General features: G+C 37.3%; 1 protein-coding gene across 2 annotated transcripts in view; it reads left to right on the top strand.

Annotated features, from left to right (window-relative positions):
* The window catches only part of LOC110466399, a 48,104-nt gene that overhangs the window by 14,648 nt on the left and 17,322 nt on the right, over positions 1-16,134 (top strand). Inside the window, exon 2 of one of the 2 annotated variants that reach the window (XM_021522863.1) lies at positions 6,621-6,700. The gene's annotated coding sequence lies outside the window, so the exon portion shown is untranslated. Of the gene's footprint in view, positions 1-6,620; positions 6,701-8,922; positions 9,271-16,134 lie in introns of those variants that run through there. The other variant, XM_021522855.1, reaches the window with a different exon arrangement.

Below are 16,134 nucleotides of genomic sequence, written 5' to 3'. Positions count from 1 at the left end.
TCATTCTGTTAAGACAGTGACTACTGCCTTAGACTCTTGCCTTTGGTCATTCTGTTAAGACAGTGACAACTGCCTTAGACTCTTGCTTTTGGTCATTCTGTTAAGACAGTGACTACTGCCTTAGACTCTTGCCTTTGGTCATTCTGATAAGACAGTGACTACTGCCTTAGACTCTTTCCTTTGGTCATTTTGTTAAGACAGTGACTACTGCCTTAGACTTTTGCCTTTGGTCATTCTGTTAAGACAGTGACTACTGCCTTAGACTCTTGCCTTTAACCACCCTTTGGTTTATCACCAGATCTTCCTTGTTTTATTTAACGAGCTCTGCCTGCTTTGAATATAACATGACTTGCCTGTCGGTTGTTTGCCTTCCCGATTTGTGTTGGTGTTAAAAGCTTTAACATCCATTTAACATCTTCAACATTACAAGTATGAAGTACACACATCCATACAAGATTGTTTTGCGAGCTGTTATTGCCAACTGACTTTATGTTTCAACATGAGTTGGCTGTTTACACATTAATTCATCATACCTATAACTGTGTACATTAAACGATGAAAGCTTCTTCACACACTTGTACCTCTGAAAGGATGATATTGTCCATATATATCATGCATGCCTAGACAGCCTTATGATGTCCTATATCTTGTAACAAGTGATGGGCGTTGTTTCAAAAGTAATAACGTAGCCCGCAATAAACATGGCTTTTAACGATTTGCAAAGATGTAATCTTTTTATTGGATCTGATTTGTCTTTAGAGTTAAAGTAGTTGGAACGTCATTGTGTTAAGCTCCGCACAGAAGTATGTCAAGGGACATGCATATTTAACCGGGTAACAGCGATGCTTGTGGAGCAAGGCCGAGTATTTTCCCCGGGGCCCCACGTTGGGCGCCATTGTAAAAGTCTGGTTTTTGAAAACATGCAACATGGACGTGATGCTTCCAATTCTATGGTTCATTATCATCTTCAAACCCTACAAAGAAACAATACCAACCATTCAGTACATACAGTATATTAAAGGGAAACAACTCTCTTCCACACAAGTTACAATATATATACCACCATGTTAAATATCATTAAAAACAGATCTATATACTAGTATAATTACATCAATTAACATTGCGTTAATAGGCTCTGTTATTTTAATTACACATACCATTTATAGTATTCAATTACTAGTCTCAAGGTCGGATTTATAGAACTTCCTCGATCATGATTAATTACATTAATACATATTACTTTACACATATAACATTACATACATATCTCATTACTTTCTGTACACTTACCCTACAGTATGATGCAGGATTTTTTCACAAAGGTTCTTTGATTATATGTTTCCTGGTCAATTCTCTGGGATTCAATTCTCAACCTGATAATCAATAAAATGCTCTTTCTCACTAAATTTGCCAATAGCACTCTTACATACCATAGTACTGAATATAAATAATAAAACCATTTGCAACTTTGTAGATTTCAACAGAATAAAAATGACTATATCATCTAATTTAAAAATGTATCAAATTACTTAAAAAAAAATGTATTTAACCTAACACTACTCATGTCCAGTAGCTAGTCCTAAACCGGGCAGCGGCACAATATACGTTATATAATACATAACCTAACATACAAGATACATTAAAGGTATATATGTTCTCTATTTGTTATGGATATAATTGAAAGTTATCAATTATGTGATGACCCATGTCAAATATATTAAAATATCTTACATAATAATTACACAATACACAATGATCTGATCCATGTCAGACAATATAAAATCTGCATTTCTGACATAATTAGACATGTTCTGATTCATACCAGATGATTTACATATACAAAATACATTAAATACACCCTGTAACATACATATTGAGGAGTTTACGTTAGTGGGAGGACTTGACCTGTTAATGACAATACATGGTTTTCTACGTTACAGAGGAGACACGCTGTTGTGTCGGTGAGAAGACACGTTATCCAATATTATTGACGATACACGCCCGTCCCAGTAATTGAAAAGAATACGCCCTGTTACAATCAAAATCGTCACGGCGTCAACAAGCCGTGTTCAAAAAGAACAGGCCCACAAACCCAACGGTTGTTTCAGCGTGTCACTCAATGCCTCTGGCTCGTTGATTGGTTGATAGAACGTTTGAGGTCGGTGTCGTCCTTGATATTAGAAGCAGTGTACAACATTGTACTATCTTTTTCGGAGACTTGTTGTTTGCGCGCATCGTCAACTTAAGATTACGCATACACGTATATGGAAATGTAAGATTTACAATGCATGTACATGTTTCAAACCCTGTGTCATGACTTGAATGTTCGTTGAATGTGTACTTATCCACATTTTCGTCAACTGTAATGGTATTTCTGATTACAAGAGGGCATAGAACACGGCAAAACATTCCATAACCTACTTAGCATATGTCGCTCAACATTGATACAAGTGAGCCATTGACCAATCACCAGGAAGTAGGCGGAACAGTTAAAAGCCGACGAAGCGGTAAATGTCAAACTCATTCAACACTCAGGTCAGTTGAAAATGGAGTAGTTATCGCATGACGAACTTCTTTCATTCTGCTGTCCAGACATTGTCGGAAAGTGAGAAATTCACCGTCGTCCTTTTTGAAGAAATCTTCTTGTCGGCCATTTTCACGTAAATGTCTCTGTAGCCCGGAGAGACTATTAGTGAGCGTGTTGGGCGGATAGTCACTTCCGTTTATAAGTCGAATCTCCATTACAAACCTTGCCAACTAGTAATTCAACTGTGGGTTTGACGCTTCCCAAATGGAAACAAAACACCCACAAACATTGTGTCTAGTTGAGCATTCCGATGATTGGCCCACTCACGGTAAACCTGAACACTCCATGAATTCGCGTGGCAAGTTTTTTTAGGAATCCGTTCAGTAATTTTTTCTGAAGTCCTCATCAGTAATGGGCTGAGAAAATCTACGGGATTCGTCCTGTACAAGTAGTTGAGTTGGGATTTCCAGCACATTTCCTGGTAAAAGGTCAAATTCAATTCCTAAATAATCGAAGACTTTTTGGTCATGTTCCAGGTCGTCACCCGATAAATGCTCCCGATAGATAGTCCCGCCTGTGTCTGTGGATCTCCATGTGAAAACGCCTATCATTTCTTTTTTGAATGTCCAGTTTATACACACCAGAGGTTTGAATTGTTTCAAAATCTAAATTTTGTTAATGAAATCTCCTTAGATATATTGTTATCTGGTATTCTGGATCTGTCTTCTCAACAAAATAATGATATTTTTCGTAACGTGCAAAAATTCATAAAGACCAGCGGTAGGTTTTAATTCGTAAGGTGTTTTATATTTCTATACTCAATTTGTGAGACTGTTCAATGTTGTTCTTTCTCTTTTTCTTTTTCTTTCTCTTTTTGTTTCTGTTGTTGTAATGCTACTATTATACATATTATTTGATACCCAGTTGTGCCATGTTTGTAAATCTGATGTATATATTTGAGGAAAGGGCGTAAATAATGTTGTAATAACTTGTGCCCAATCCTGTTGTCACTATTTTGGCAATAAAATATGTTTAAACTAAACAGCTCCATTTTCAACTGACCTCATGTATCTGAGTGTTGGGTGAGTTTGACATTTACCGCGTCGCCGCCTTTTAACTGCTCCGCCTACTTCCTGGTGATTGGTCAATGGCTCACTTGTATCAATGTTGAGTGACATATGCTAAGTAGGTTATGGAATGTTTTGCCGTGATGCGGCAAAACATTTAATAACCTTTACATATATATCTGAGCTGCATTCTGAACGTATGAGGAAACACGTGCTGTGCCAGCAGGTTAAGTGTAGGGATGATAATATATTTTCTTAACTTCTTTTATTTGACGGATCGGAAAACACTTCCTCTAAAAAAATTGTGAAGACACGCCTTCCTGTTTTATCTGGAAGGCGCTCACCATTGCTATCACCTAATTTTTGCTTTATGTGACAGACGAGACTGAACAGGTCACGAGAAAACGTATTTAACCGATTTGTATATTGACCAAGACAAATGGCCACTGGCCGGACGGTCAGTATTAGGCCAGGGTATGGTGACGTAAAACCTAAATTGATGATTGATTATTGTACGAACATGCGATCTAGTACATAGTGCTGATAGAACTTGGTGACAAGACACAAAGCCTCGGAATGATCTGTCGGTCCTAATGTTTATGATTCAATCAAGAGGAATTTATTTATATCATTCTTATAAATCAAGTCAAAATTCTATTGGAATTGAGAGATTTATGGAAATAAACAATACGATAGATAGGAATTAGCCTCATCTTTAACCCTTCCATGCGAATTTCTTTCCGGCAATCTTTAAAGCGTCGGTCATCAAATCAGCTTATTATTCTAAACACACTTTTTGAAACAAACCCTAGTTTGACGTCAACCTCGGCAAAAGCCTGGTTTCACCTCATTGGTTACAAGACACAAGGAAAAGTTCGTCTGTTTTATTATATATACATTAGGACTCGTAAAAGGGTTTCTTAAGACAAATTTAATAACTATGTTTCAGATTTCATTATTCTGGAAATTTTCGTTTGAAAAAATAACCAAATTGAAAAGGTAGTGAATTATATGTGAGGACAACCAAGAGAATAACGAAGAGTAAACTAAACCGTAATTTAAATTAGATAAAAAAAATCGTTGAAATCAAGGGAACATATAGCGTCGTGTGCTTTATCTAGGTCAAATCATCTTAAATCATTCACTCCTGAAGACACATTTGAACTCTTCCAAGTCAAAGGTTGAAATAGTTCATTAGGAAGTTTTGGGGGTGAAAGCGATAATGTCGCGTTCTCAAGGTTAAACCTGGGGTAGTGATAATAACATCGCAATGCACGCTCGTTAGCATATCACATTTTAATACAGTTGGACAATTTTGACCATATGGAAAGCTTTCATAGATTGATATCATGGATACTATTTAGATTGGCAGTTACTTGGTGCAAAGCTGTGTCATAATTATTATGTTGCGATGGAGAACATAAATCCTACTGAAGAACTGTTGATTCTAATGAAATCTTAATTCATATGTTAAAGTGTTTGCATGTAGATAAAGAACTTTGTAGCTTTGTTTTTTATATAATACATGTACGAAATGATTGCGGACCTGAAGTATGATGGCTGTGGTGGACTTAGGCTGTGAGATATAATTGACGTCTATAACATCCTAACCCTTGTTGGCAAATCATTCGACTTTATAAAATGGCGAATTTCCGGAATTTCGTACCGATGCGAAAGAATACATTTAAATTTGTGCGACAACATCAATGGTTTTATGAAGTCTCCACGATGGTTTTCAAAGGTTATCAGGAACTGATGTATTTAAATAGCCTTGTAATGTTCGTTATGCAGCGAGCGGGAAACAACAATAAATGTCGAACATAGGAAACACCAACCTGATAAAGGCAGTATCTCCAGAGTATGTAAAAGGTCTACACACATAACATTGTATTTGGTTGGACTTGTGAAAGGTCGACGTCCATAGTTACGATAACGTCTCCTTTGAGGGATAAACGAAGACATTATAACAAATTCCTACAGAGTCCACTCAGCCATTACTTCCTTATGGCGTAGCCGTACCTATGTCTAATGCCATGTTCATCTCGCTGTCTACGTTACATAGTAAACCTTTCCTGGAATGTGGACTCGGAAAAAAATGGTCAGGGCGCCTTCTTTATTGGATGGCATAGGAGCAAAATGAAGTCCTGTAAATAGTAGGGCTGCAACGATATACAGTGCGACGATATATCGCGATATTTTGAATATGGTACGATACACAATATTCTTTTGGAGGTCACGATACACCTACTATATATTCCAGATTTTGTCTTTTCTAAATTTAGTCTGTTAATATCCGTTCCCAAATGGCGAGTAACAGCTCCAGGTAGGCATGCACGCCGAAAGACGAGAATTTTGTGAAACTTTAAAGTCATGCCCCTTTCGAACCAAGTCTATTTCCTGTTGTAATACTGCCAGTAACAATTTGTAACATATCTTTTTTTCTCTATGCTGCTACTGTTACTGTATGTATGGTGATACATATCGTGTCGGGACCAAGGTTTCGTGATACGTATGGTATCGTCATGTTAACGTATCGTTGCAGCCCTAGTAACTAGTGTAGATCTGACTACAACAAGTGTCAGAATTAAAACACTGGGTATATATTTATATATTTGACAAAGTTGGTATTTTTGTTACGTCGTTTTGTGGTACTCAGCCTTTTGCTAATGGATCATTTAGTATCAGCTTAGGAGTTCTTCTATACTATCAAAGAAAAATCGTGCATAAAAGTTACCGGATGTTGATTGTCTTCGAGCACGAAACTGCACCAGCAGAAACACTTTGGAAAGTTTTAAAAAACAATAATTCAAATAATTCAAAATCGATGAAAAAGAAAAAATTAAACCCGGAGCCCCTTGAAATGTACAAGGATAACATGTCTTCTGTCTCATCGGCGGCTCCCGCCATGTAAATTATTGTTAACTATAAATTATATTGAGAACTGGGAAAACGAAAATACATTGTACACAAATAAACGTAATTTTCATATCGCTCTGGAAAATGATATTCTTTCTGTTTTCTTATAGGAGCATGATGGCGACCCTAAAACTGTCTAACAGTCTTCATCAACCTGCATCTCTGGAAACCACGGGAACGGGTCTAACAGGTAAAAATAAATCAAAATATAATCCAGTGTTTTTATTATCTTATTTTGAATTGAATTACAATGCTCATTTTCTGACTCAAATTGGGAAATCATATTTCTTACTGTTGAACATCGATTGGGTTTATTGATTTGGCTAGAGACGGCAATAATACCAGACGCCGGTAATGTCAACACGCGTAATACTAAGATGTTCAAATAAAAGATCAGTTCCATGAGTTCTTTATAGTAATGTGGAATCAGAAACGCGAGAATGATTTTGTGTCATGATGGTGAGACGGACTGGTGACACACGCCATGGTGTTGAGTTAGAAAACGGTGAAACGTGCCATGTTTTGTGGTTTAATGGGGTAAACGTTGACGTTCCTCTACGTGTGTGAGCTGGAGCCGTTATGTTTTTGTATTTGCAACAGCGCGGACCTGATTCCAGCTTGAGAGTGCTACCTCACTGAAGACCCTGTCGAAGACACCAAGCTAAGTAGTCAACCCGGTCAAGGGACTGTTTACAGGATGAGATGAGGAATATACTTGTTAGTTGTATATCATGGTGGAAGTGGGGTTCTAGTTTTACGTGGTATATCGTGGTGTGGAGATGAGAAACAAGTTCTACGTGGAATATCGTGGCATGGAGAGGATAAACCAGTTATACGTGTTATATCGTGGTATGGAGATGAGAAACAAGTTAGTGGAGGTAGAGAACTAGTTTTACGTGGTATATCGTGGTATGGAGATGAGAAACCAGTTACACGTGGAATATCGTGGTATGGAGAGGATAAACCAGTTATACGTGGTATATCGCGGTATGGAGATGATAAACCAGTTCTACGTGGAATATCGTGGTATGGAGAGGATAAACCAGTAAAACGTGGTATATCGTGGTATATCGTGGTACCGAGATGGGAAACCAATTATGCGTGGTATACCAAGGTAAGGAGATGGGGAACAAGTTTTTTTGTTACATCATGGTGTGGAGGTATGGAACTTATTTTAATTGGTTCATCGTGGTGGGCACGTGCAGAACCAGTTACACACGTGAAGCTATTTCTTGTTATGGATTACTTTTTGAGTATAGGAGAGAACAACTCACTAACTATTGTCACTGCCGTACCACTAGGCCATTAATTTGATGCTTAATAACCGCTTTCTTGTATGGAGCCTGGCGTCATTGGCTGCCACCATCACCACGTGTATGCAATTGAACACCGTTTTACAGCTCCTGATCAATCTAGCAGTTTTGTTTTCATCCGTCACATTGATATGTAAATCCGTCTCCGTCACATGGGTTGTTAGAAGCGGAACAAAAATACTCGTGTAAGGTATCTGTTAATGAGTTTGAATTGTATCGGCTGTTTCTTGTGTTAATGGATTTGGTATACACAGATTACATTAGTGGACCACAAATTAAAACTCTCCGATTATAATAGAATAAATATTTGGGCGCCGCAGTGACAAAGTGACATGAACAACAATTGCCGGCATGATTTAATAATGTTACCATACACGATGACCATATTGTAGGAGGGTTGGGATATAGATTGCAATGTCAACAGCCAGACTCACGCATTCAAAACCGCTATACAGATCTGACAGGGGAATTCCTTTTTTTGTCTTGACACGTTGGTGTAGCTCCAGACCTATCAATCTCTGTTCTTGGAACCGAATCATTTTTAATGGTGCAGCTAGTCATTTTTATTACCATTTGTGAAAATTGATATCGAGTCCGTACCGTCTTCAATCCAATTTTGTTGAAATGTTTTTTTAACTCCTATAAAACGAAGCCAGCATTTTCTTCGAATTAAAAAAAGTTGGCTTCAATTTCCATTTCATCTGTGAACAGATCTATAGGCACCCACACCGACGTTATGTGTTAGGGTTCAAAACTACAAGCGTAGACGTGCAACCCTCCCAGCGCGTGGGCGACCGAAGTCACGCGAGCGATTACAATCAAGATTAATCAGAATCAAACGAGCTCTTTGACGGCCAGCATCTTGTATCTGTCTTAGGGTTACCGGCAGTATTGATATAGGACAAAGTGTTTTTTTCCGAAACGGCCGCGGAACGTAGTTCATGTTATCGTCCATTGAAAGGAAAACAAAATCTGGCGTACGTAATATCTGTAATCAATAGTGATTGTATGTGGCGCGTCATCACATTGTTCTATTTATTAACAATGATGTTTTTATTTTAATACGCAGCTTTGTCCAGTAAGGACTGTTTGTATAACTAATGGTGTTGTTGCTGATGTATATACACCATTGATTACTTGTATCAAATTTGACCAATCAGCTATAAACATTTTCAATAAATGGTACAGGTGCTGAAGTTCATTGGATTGGTTCATTGAACCCGGACAAGACTTGTTTGTCGGAACCGTGTGATCTCGGAGGCGTAAATTCCTATTTGTTCAAGCGGCAAAATGTCACAATACCTGTACATGAAAATGCTCCTAGCAGATTCCGTCACTTGCTAACGCCTGTTCCGCGGCCTGTGTATTGATCATCACGACCATATAAAGAACTCCACTGCTCTCGAGAGCACATTCCCGGACGGCCGATCGGACGGACACAGCCAAGGTAAGCGATTTCTCCATTGAGCACTCTCTTCAACTTCGTTTTACTCAGGATATCTTCTGTACTTTTTAAGCTTATTTTTTAACATTCCATATTTTTAATTTCGGAATGATTATGTATTTGATGGGGATAAATTTCGAAAAAGTGTTTCTTTTTGAAACTCACAAAACTTCTCTTTATTTTAAACTCTGTATCACTGTTTTTATACTCGCAAATCATTTATCCGCCAAATCTTTGTATTTCTGTTTTAAACATACAGAAATTCTTTCTATTTAATTTCGGTTTAACTCGTAGTACTGTTCTTTATACTTGCACATGTCTCTCTGACCGCTGTGTCACTGTCGACATATCGTGTGTTTACCCTTATTCTTCCTTCGTGTTGATGCTCTTTTGTAACAAACTAAGCCCCACCTTTTCAGTTTACTCCGTCACACTTTAGACGGTTTCAGTCCAAGCATGTTAGAATTGTCAGCATCAGTCATTATATCTGATAAGGTTAGGAACGTTTGTCCTCTACAGTGATGGTCAGCTGGATAGTCCATCGTCGTTTGTCAGATCGTTCCGCAGGTCATTTCTCGTGCTTTTACATATATTTGCGTGTAATGGAGCGTGTCATTCAGGATTCGGGTTCGTGATATAAACAACGTATTATCCTAGATGTCCAGTTTGATTCCCGGACAATGGATCATGGATGGTCAATCGATAGATGTGTCTCTGTCCAGTTAGCCCCAATAATCTACCGGACAATGGTCAACGATGTCCAGATATAGATGTGATCAAAGTCTAGAGAAGGTTTGAACCCTACAGAATTACAGGTGTTTACACTTGTCGAGAGCACTGTTGGGTCGCTACCAACAAATTATCTTCAAAAGCAATCGCTGTAAAACGAAAACAATGCAGTAATCTATACCTATATTATGGTGCGCCCGCCACGATGATTTGTTTCGCCCTTCCGATTTATGAGTGTAACGCCCCGAGTAGATTCAGGCTAAATTCTGCTACTGATTTTGTGATGATAATCTCTAAATCATAGTGTTGTCTCTTAGAACTCATCTTATTGGTCCTCATAAATGGTCTTTTCTGACTTTAATCCTTTTAATTTAACAATACATTACTACTTAGCCGTGGAGATTTTAAGTGCATTAGAAGAACTTAACTGAGCAGGATCTGTGACATCAATAAAACCATGTAATTAACTATGAACCCATCCACAGATGTGATATATCATATTTCATAATGGGCGTTTGTAGGCAATGTGATCATTCAAATTATAGTGACTTATTCTAAAATGGTAAGATTACCAAAATCTACAAAATTCGGATAGCTTTTATAGAATGTACTTTTGTCGAACACTGGTTATTTAAACATTAAATAGGAAGCTTATGTTTTCCAAGCATGGTTTTAGTCAAATTGTCAAAATAGAACTGTATTGATATTTTTCATGAGTACAGTAGACATTTGTAGTAGGAGTACAATAGACATTTGTAGTAGGAGTACAGTAGACATTTGTATTAGGAGTACAGTAGACATGTGTAGTAGGAGTACAGTACACATTTGTAGTAGGAGTACAGTAGACATTTGTAGTAGGAGCACAATAGACGTTTGTATTAGGAGTACAGTAGACATGTGTAGCAGGAGTACAGTACACATTTGTAGTAGGAGTACAGTAGACACTTGTAGTAGGAGCACAGTAGACATTTGTAGTACGAGTACAGTAGACATTTGTAGAAGGGGTACATTAGATATTTGTAGTAGGAGTACAGTAGACATGTGTAGTAGGAGTACAGTAGACATTCGTAGTAGGAGTACAGTAGACATGTGTAGTAAGAGTACGGTAGACATGTGTAGTAAGAGTACAGTAGACATTTGTAGTAGGATTACAGAAGATATTTGTAGTAGGAGTACAGTCAACATTTGTAGTAGGAGTACAGTAGAAATTTGTAGTAGGAGGACAGTAGACATCTGTAGTAGGAGTACAGTAGACATTTGGAGTAGGAGTACAGTAGACAGGTGTAGTAGGAGTACGGTAGACATGTGTAGTAAGAGTACAGTAGACATTTGTAGTAGGAGTACAGTAGACATTTGTAGTAGGAGTACAGTAGACATTCGTAGTAGGAGTACAGTAGACAATTGTAGTAGGAGTACAGTAGACATTTGTAATAGGAGTACAGTAGACATTTGAAGTAGGAGCACAGTAGACATTGGTAGTAGTAGCACATTATACATTTGTAGTACGAGTACAGTAGACATTTGTGGGAGGGGTACATTAGATATTTGGAGTAGGGGTACAGTAGACATTTGTAGCAGGAGTACAGTAGACATTTATAGAAGGGGTACATTAGATATTTGTAGTAGGAGAACAGTAGACATTTGTAGTAGTAGTACAGTAGACATTTGTATTAGGAGTACAGTAGACATTCGTAGTAGGAGTACAGTAGACTTTTGTAGTAGGAGCACAGTAGACATCTGTAGTAGGAGTACAGTAGACTTTTGTAGTAGGAGCACAGTAGACATCTGTAGTAGGAGTACAGTAGGCAATTGTAGTAGGAGTACAGAACACATTTGTAGTAGGAGCACAATAGACGTTTGTATTAGGAGTACAGTAGACATTCGTAGTAGGAGTACAGTAGACATCTGTAGTAGGAGTACAGTAGGCAATTGTAGTAGGAGTACAGAAGATATTTGTAGTAGGAGTACAGAACACATTTGTAGTAGGAGCACAATAGACGTTTGTATTAGGAGTACAGTAGACATTCGTAGTAGGAGTACAGTTAACAATTGTAGTAGGAGTACAATAGACATTTGTAATAGGAGCAAACTAGACATTTGTAGTAGGAGGACAGTAGATATTTGTAGTAGGAGCACAGTAGACTTTTGTTGGAGGAGTACAGTAGACATTTGGAATAGGAGTACAGAAGACATTTGTAGTAGGAGGACAGTAGACATGTGTAGTAAGAGAACAGTAGACATTTGTAGCTGGAGTACAGTAGACATGTGTCGTAGGAGTACAGAAGACATTTGTAGTAGGAGTACAATAGACGTTTGTATTAGGAGTACAGTAGACATTTGAAGTAGGAGTACAGTAGACATCTGTAGTAGGAGTACAGTAGGCAATTGTAGTAGGAGTACAGTACACATTTGGAGTAGGAGCACAGTAGACTTTTGTTGTATGAGTACAGTAGACATTTTTAGTAGGAGTACAGTAGACATCTGTAGTAGGAGTACAGTAGGCATTTGTATTAGGAGTACAGTAGACATTTATAGAAGGGGTACATTAGATATTTGTAGGAGGAGCACAGTAGACATTTGGAGTAGGAGTACAGTAGACATGTGTAGTAAGATTACAGCAGACATGTGTATTAGGATTACATTAGACATTGGTAATAGGAGCACACTAGACATTTGTAGTAGGAGAACAGTAGACATTTGTATTAGGAGTACAGTAGACATTTATAGAAGGGGTACATTAAATATTTGTAATAGGAGTACAGTAGACATTCGTAGTAGGAGTACAGTTAACAATTGTAGTAGGAGTACAATAGACATTTGTAATAGGAGTACAGTAGACATTTGTAGTAGGAGCACAGTAGACATTTGTAGTTGGAGTACAGTAGACATGTGTAGTAGGAGTACAGAAGACATTTGTAGTAGGAGTACAGTAGACATGTGTAGTAAGAGTACAGTAGACATTTGTATTAGGAGTACATTAGACATTTGTAATAGGAGCACACTAGACATTTGTAGTAGGAGGACAGTAGACATGTGTAGTAGGAGTACAGAAGATATTTGTAGTAGGAGTACAGTAGACATTTGTAGTAGGAGTACAGTAGACATTTGTAGTAGGAGCACAGTAGACATTTGTAGAAGGAGTACAGTAGGCATTTGTATTAGGAGCACAGTAGACATTTGTAGTAGGAGGGAAACCATATGAACGGTCTACTTCATCTTTTTTACCATTTTTTAAAAAAGCAAGCTTGGTACAACATATGTGACCATTTGTTTTATGTAAACATGTAAATGTATAGAGTTGAAAAAAAACATATCCATATAAGTTGTCGGAACATTAAGGTCCTAAGTATATACTAATGGAAAAACTTAATCAATTAATGCATTATAAATAAGTATATGCTTGAATTCCTTTAGGTAATGTTTCCGTAACAGTCCACAAATATATGTTCACGTCCTTAAATGCCCAGGGCCCACTTGTATAAAACATCTCAACTTTTTAGAGTTCCTCAAGTCTAAGATTTCCCATAGACAAAACATTGCTTGAGATTTTCCTTAACCTTGAGATGTTTAATAAAAGTGGGCAAAGCTTAGCTGTTTATTTCTAAATTCTACCCAAATACAGTAGAACTGTACACCTTAGATTGTTTTTGGATGAAATATTTGACATTTCTGTCAATTGTATCGAACGTGTGAATTTAGATTTGACAAAAAGAGACGAGTTCCTGTTATGATTTGTCAGCTGTGGGATAATTCTGGTGCTTCTAGATAGACCGCATGTTGACAACATATCTACTGCTACTTGTATATCACACATTAAATAAATACTGAGTAATCTATCTGAGCCAAACTATTTACAATCCAGGATAGCAAAAATCCAGATCATCACATTGTCATTGTATATCTTTATACTTTAAAGCGCTTTAGAGTGGCGTATTCAAGCTAGGGCGCTATATCAAATTGTTGTTTTTATTTGTTTTTCTATATTACTTAAAGTAATCTGTAATGACTGTAAAGCTTGTCCAAATCGTGATAGATGTCAACTGCTGACGGACAAACGTGCAAAACACGCCTATGAGAAATATCATTAGGAAACCGTCACAACCCTGTTCTTGTTAAGTATCTTTTAAACTGACTAAATAAATATTGTTATTTAATTTTTCTCTTATATATCACGTTTAAAGCAAATAAAGTTAATATTATAGAAAGATAGCGAATTTCCCCCCTACACTGTACATACATATATGAACGTTCTTAGTCTCTCTGCTACGGTCTTTGTACAAACAAATTGCACAAGTAGCCATTCGCTGTCTTTTTGAATACTGAATATACAATATTGCCATTCGTTATCTTAATATAAAAATAATTATAAAAATATATAAAAGTTACCATTCGTTATTTCTATAAAGATGTTAACACAATGTACACATTCATTGTCATTATATTATATATAAAACAAGAAGCCATTCCTTGTAGTATTCAATAATATTTATACGATGTAGCGATTTGTTTCCTTTTCAATAATATATCTACAAGTAGCCTTTCCTTGTTTGTTTGTTTGTTTGTTTGTTTAGATACATAATGTATATACACAGTAGTAGTTCGTTGTAATTATGTAAATAACAAATGTCATGTAATCATGTGTTGTTTTTATAAAATAAGTGAAAACGATGTAGTATTTTTCCATTTATTAGTAATTCATATACAATGTAGACATTCGATGTCTTTATCAATAAAGAAAATTTTAGCCTTTCATGATTTTGAAAAAAAAAACATAGCGAAACATGTTTGTAATGAGCACGAACGGAGAAACACTGTTGGTAATATTTAGAAGGACGGAGATAAATCTTAGTTTTGTACTTATTAGGACAGAGACAGTCCTTAGGTTTGTACTTCGTAGGACAGAGACAGTCCTTAGGTTTGTACTTAGTAGGACAGAGACAGTCCTTAGGTTTGTAATTAATATGACAGAGACAGTCCTTGGGTTTGTACTTAGTAGGACAGAGACAGTCCTTAGGTTTGTAATTAGTATGACAGAGACAGTCCTTAGGTTTGTACTTAGTAGGACAGAGACAGTCCTTAGGTTTGTACTTAGTAGGACAGAGACAGACCTTAGGTTTGAACTTAGTAGGACAGAGACAGACCTTAGGTTTGTACTTAGAAGGACAGAGAGAGTCCTTCGGTTTAAACTTAGAAGGACAGAGACAGTCCTTAGGTTTGAACTTAGAAGGACAGAGACAGTCCTTAGGTTTGTACTTAGTAGAAACGGAGACACACTTTCGGTTTGTTTTTAGTATGGCCAGAGACAGACTTTCGGTTTGGTTTTAGTATGGCCAGAGACAGACTTTCGGTTTGGTTTTAGTATGGCCAGAGACAGACTTTCGGTTTGGTTTTAGTATGGCCAGAGACAGACTTTCGGTTTGGTTTTAGTATGGCCAGAGACAGACTTTCGGTTTGGTTTTAGTATGGCCAGAGACAGACTTTCGGTTTGTTTTTAGTATGGCCAGAGACAGACTTTTGGTTTGCTTTTAGTATGGCCAGAGACAGAATGATGGTTTGTTTTTAGTATGGCCAGACACAGACTTTCGGTTTGTTTTAAGTATGGCCGGAGACAGACTTTCGGTTTGCTTATATTATGGCCAGAGACAGAATGTTGGTTTTGTTTTTAGTATGGCCAGAGACAGACTTTCGGTTGTTTTTAGTATGGCCAGAGACAGGCTTTCGGTTTGTTTTTAGTATGGCCAGAGACAGACTTTCGGTTTGTTTTTAGTATGGCCAGAGACAGACTTTCGGTTTGCTTATAGTATGGCCAGAGAAAGAATGTTGGTTTGTTTTTAGTATGGCCAGAGACAGACTTTCGGTTTGTTTTTAGTATGGCCAAAGACAGACTTTCGGTTTGTTTTTAGTATGACCAGAGACAGACTTTCGGTTTGTTTTTAGTATGGCCAGAGACAGAATAATGGTTTGTTTTTAGTATGGCCAGAGACAGACTTTCGGGTTGTTTTTAGTATGGCCAGAGATAGAATGTTGGTTTGTTTTTAGTATGGCCAGAGACAGACTTTCGGGTTGTTTTTAGTATGGCCAGAGACAGAATGTTGGTTTGTTTTTAGTATGGCCAGAGACAGAATGTTGGTTTGTTTC

This window comes from Mizuhopecten yessoensis, unplaced genomic scaffold (genome assembly GCF_002113885.1).
Source record: "Mizuhopecten yessoensis strain PY_sf001 unplaced genomic scaffold, ASM211388v2 scaffold1673, whole genome shotgun sequence".
In the NCBI taxonomy this organism is placed as follows: Eukaryota; Metazoa; Mollusca; class Bivalvia; order Pectinida; family Pectinidae; genus Mizuhopecten; species Mizuhopecten yessoensis.
Note: the sequence above shows the minus strand (reverse complement) of the source record. Positions and strands in the feature narration are given on the sequence as shown.